Below are 5,288 nucleotides of genomic sequence, written 5' to 3'. Positions count from 1 at the left end.
TATCACATGAGTGTGAACACTTTTTGTTTCTGCCAAAAAAAAAAACAACAACCAAACTTCTCATCACGTTAATGTGACACTCATCAACAATGCCAAAGTGATGGTTATTAAAATAATGTGAATACTCTATGCCAATGCCAGAGTGCTTTCGTCACAATCATGTGAATTCTCTATGCTAATGCCAAAGTGCTTTCGTAATAACGCCAAAGTGTTGGTTATTACATTAATGTGAACACTCCCTGCTCATGCTCTTTACCGCATCTAGATGTGAACACTCATTCTTAGTGCCAAAGTGCTTTTTTATCATTAATGTGCACACTCATTACTAACGCCAAACAGCTTTTGATTACATAGAAGTGAACGCTCATCATAAATGCCAAACTGCTTTTGATCACATTTACGTGGAGACTCGCACTCGGCGCTAACGACAAAGTGCTTTTTCTCACATAACGTGGACACTCTATGCTAATGCCAAAGCATTTTTTTTTATCATATTAATGTGAACTGTCACTGTCACTTATCCCGAAACCTGGTTTGGTCGTAGGGGCGCTGCACTGCTGAATGCATCACTAATAATCTCCATTTCTGGTGGTCATGGAATAGGGCCTGAGTTTTGCCCTCTGTCCGCTCAGTGATGTTGTCTGCCCACTTCTTTCGCTGTCTGCCTCGTCTCCTTTTCCCCTGTGTTCCCTGAAGGGTGGTCTTGGGGAGCTGTCTGATCTTGCCACGTGTCCATACCACATCATTTTCCGTAATTTCACTGTGGTCAGGAGGCCTTCATACCGACTCTTACTTTTTTCATTTGTTATGTCGTCTTTGTTGGAGATGTATTTGTACTGTATTTCTCTTTTTCTCTCTTCTTTTTTTTTGTCACAACTGATTTCTCTGTGTGAAATTCAGGCTGCTCTCCCCAGGAAGAGCGCGTCGCTACAATGAAAGCGCCACCCATTTTTTCGGTATTTTTCCTGCGTGCAGTTTTATTTGTTTTTCCTATTGAAGTAGATTTTTCTACAGAATTTTGCCAGGGAAACCCTTTTGCTGCTGTGGGTTCTTTCACGTGCGCTAAATGCATGCTGAATACGGGACCTCGGTTTATCGTCTCATCCGAATGACTAGCGTCCAGACCACCACTCAAGGTCTAGTGAAGGGGGAGAAAATATTGGCGACTGTGCCATGATTCGAACCAGCGCGCTCAGATCCTCTCGCTTCCTAGGCGGATGCGTTAACTCTAGGCCATCACTCCACTGGCCTCCATGTCAAGCAGTCTTCCGAGGCCTCTCGTTTCTACTGCTTAGGTCCTTCTTGGAAACTCTGCTCTGAGAGTCCAGGAGTCGCATGCATACAAGATAATAGAGAGAACCAGTGCACGTAGGAGCTTCAGCTTTATTCTGAGAGTGATGCTCTTTTCTCTCCATATGGGCTTTAGTCTTGCCAGTGGTTTTGCAGTCTCCACAGCTCTTACCTATATTTCGATCTTGGACCATTCTTCACTGATGATGGCACCAAGGTACGTAAACTGCTTCACTATTTTCAGCTGATATTGATATTGGTCTTGATTAAGTCTTTGCTGATTGTCATGAGTTTCGTCTTCTCCATTCCGTACTTAGTTGATGTTTCGCCCTAGAATTTAACTAGATTTACTGCTTCTTCCCCACTGCCTGTCAACACATCAATATCATCAGCAAATTGGAGATTTGTGATGGTATGTCCTCCGATGTTGATAGCCCCATGGTGTTCTTCCAGAGCATCAGTCTTTATACATTCCAGGAATGTGCTGAAGAATGTAGGAGATAGAAGACAGCCTTGACGGACCCCAACTGTCGTGTGGAACCAGTCGTCAATAGTTCCTTGAGCGATGACTGCACTGTTGGCTTTTGCGTACAGCTGCTTGATGGTGTTGATCAGATTTTGGACCATGTTGAACTTCTTTATGGCTTCCCACAGTGCATCATGCCACGCTCGGTCAAATGCCTTCTTAAGTCGATGAAGACATGGTGGATGTTTTGTGGGGTTGGGGTTTAAAATCTTTTCTGTGGTACTTGTCCCAATGCGGAACCAATACCACGTGTCCATGTGATTGTTGATACATCTCTCCATTACCCCGAAAAGTGATGTGTGATACATCTCCCAGTACCGCGTGTCAAAGTGATGGTTGAAACAACTCCAGTACCACGTGCTAAAGTGATGGTTGATACATCTTTCCATTACCCCGTGTCAAAATGATGGTTGATACATCTCTCCATTACCGCCTTTCATAGTGATGGCTGATACATCTCTCCATTGCCGCGTGTTAAAGTGATGGTTGACACATCTCTCTATTACCGCGTTTCATAGTGATGGTTGATACATCTCTCCATTACCGCGTGTTAAAGTGATGGTTGATACATCTCTCCATTACCGCGTTTCATAATGATGGTTGATACATCTCTCCATTACCGGGTGTCAAATTGATGGCTGATACATCTCTGCATTACCGCGTGTCAAAATGATGGCTGATACATCTCTGCATTACCGCGTGTCAAAATGATGGCTGATACATCTCTGCATTACCGCGTGTCAAATTGATGGTTGATACATCTCTCCATTACCGCGTGTTAAAGTGATGGTTGATACATCTCTCCATTACCGCGTTTCATAGTGATGGTTGATACATCTCTCCATTACCGCGTTTCATAATGATGGTTGATACATCTCTCCATTACCGCGTGTCAAATTGATGGCTGATACATTTCTGCATTACCGCGTGTCAAATTGATGGCTGATACATCTCTCCATTACCGCCTTTCATAGTGATAGTTGATACATCTCTGCATTACCGCGTGTCAAATTGATGGCTGATACATCTCTCCATTACCGCGTTTCATAGTGATGGTTGATACATCTCTCCATTACCGCGTGTCAAAGTGATGGCTGATACATCTCTCCATTACCGCGTGTCAAAATGATGGCTGATACATCTCTCCATTACCGCGTGTCAAAGTGATAGTTGATACATCCCTTCAGTGCCATGTGTCAAAGTGATGGTTGATAGATCTCTCCAGTACCACGTCCATAACACATACTCAGTGTTAACATTGTTAGCAGCATTTTGGTAACTATGGGTAATCATTTAAAGAGAACTGAAGCGAGCATAACATTGGAAGAAAGTATGGATAACCTTTATGTTGATTTAGATCCCCCCACCCCCCTCCTGTGGAATCTATTCACCTCTCCTTCGTGAAATTTTGTACAGAAATAAACACAGCTCACTTTATTTCATCCTTCTGCAAGTGGCAAGGGGCGGTAAGCGGGCTGGCTACAGCAGGAGGGGAAGCGTGGAACAACCCAGCATCATGGTGTGGGAGCACAGGCTGTCAGTCACAGTCCAGCGCCACTATGGTCTTTGTTCTTCCTTTGGCTCTGAAAGCAGAGCGTCCAGGTTACGTGATCTGAACATGTCATGGTGTGGAAACTAGTGATGTGATCTGAACATGTCACGTTGTGGACACCAGTGGTGTGATGTCATGTTGTGGCCACCAGTGGTGTGATGTCACGGTGTGGACACCAGTGGTGTGATGTCATGTTGTGGACACCAGTGGTGTGATGTCATGTTGTGGACACCAGTGGTGTGATGTCATGTTGTGGACACCAGTGGTGTGATGTCACGGTGTGGACACCAGTGGTGTGATGTCATGTTGTGGACACCAGTGGTGTGATGTCACGGTGTGGACATCAGTGGTGTGATGTCATGTTGTGGGCACCAGTGGTGTGATGTCACGGTGTGGACACCAGTGGTGTGATGTCATGTTGTGGACACCAGTGGTGTGATGTCATGTTGTGGACATCAGTGGTGTGATGTCACGGTGTGGACATCAGTGGTGTGATGTCATGTTGTGGACACCAGTGGTGTGATGTCATGTTGTGGACATCAGTGGTGTGATGTCACGGTGTGGACACCAGTGGTGTGATGTCATGTTGTGGACATCAGTGGTGTGATGTCACGGTGTGGACATCAGTGGTGTGATGTCATGTTGTGGACACCAGTGGTGTGATGTCACGTTGTGGACATCAGTGGTGTGATGTCACGGTGTGGACACCAGTGGTGTGATGTCATGTTGTGGACACCAGTGGTGTGATGTCATGTTGTGGACATCAGTGGTGTGATGTCATGTTGTGGACACCAGTGGTGTGATGTCATGTTGTGGACACCAGTGGTGTGATGTCATGTTGTGGACATCAGTGGTGTGATGTCACGGTGTGGACACCAGTGATGTGATCTGAACATGTCACGGTGTGGACACCAGTGGTGTGATGTCACGGTGTGGACACCAGTGGTGTGGTCTGAACATGTGGTGTGGACACTCCAGTGATGTAATAATAATGACAACGATTATGGATGCTTGAGTGAGTCCTTTCCTTCCTAATAAGAGTGAGTTCAAAGGACTTTACAATAAACATTATATGTACACACATGTCATGACCTACAAAAGGAAGAAAAATAATGATTTAACACATAAAAGCATCACACACACACACACACACACACACACACACACACACACACACACACACACACACACACACACACACCAGCAACCCAACAACCCACTTATCTTTACATTATACCCTTCCCTTCGCTCTTTCTCAAATTACCAGATGCAGATATTTAAAAAGACAAATGCGAACACACACACACACACACACACACACACACACACACACACACACACACACAACGATATTATATTTTAATTTGTTTTAATGTTGTGTGCCAGTGCTGCCTCTGCTGCTATCAATTCACCAGACAGGAAAAAAGGTCCCACACCTCCCACACATTGGTTCCCATGATAACGTACATTTGTCTTCCTGATATCATTTCCAACGGCGACTTATAATCACTTTCAATGATATAGTTTCCAGTGGTAACTTACCGTTCAACAGCTAAGTAACTCTCAATAAGTTTCGATTGCTCAGTAACTCTCTATAACATTCGATAGCTCAATAACTCTCAATAACGTTCGATAGCTCAGTAACTCTCAATAACGATCGATACTTAAGTAACTCTTAATAATGTTCAGCAGCTTAGTAACTCTCAATAACTTTTGATAGTTCAGTAATTCTCAACGACTTTCGATGGCTCAGTAACTCGAATATTACGTTTGATAGCTCAGTAACTCTCAGTAACGTAAGACAAATCAGTAACTCTCCAGAATGCCCAATAACTCAGTAACTTTCAATGACTTTCAAAACTCAGTAACTCTCAACACGTCTTCTCAATAATATTCAATAACTTTTCAATAACTTTCGAT

This window comes from Babylonia areolata, chromosome 3 (assembly GCF_041734735.1).
Source record: "Babylonia areolata isolate BAREFJ2019XMU chromosome 3, ASM4173473v1, whole genome shotgun sequence".
Taxonomy (NCBI): domain Eukaryota; kingdom Metazoa; phylum Mollusca; class Gastropoda; order Neogastropoda; family Buccinidae; genus Babylonia; species Babylonia areolata.
This window is presented reverse-complemented; position numbering follows the sequence as displayed.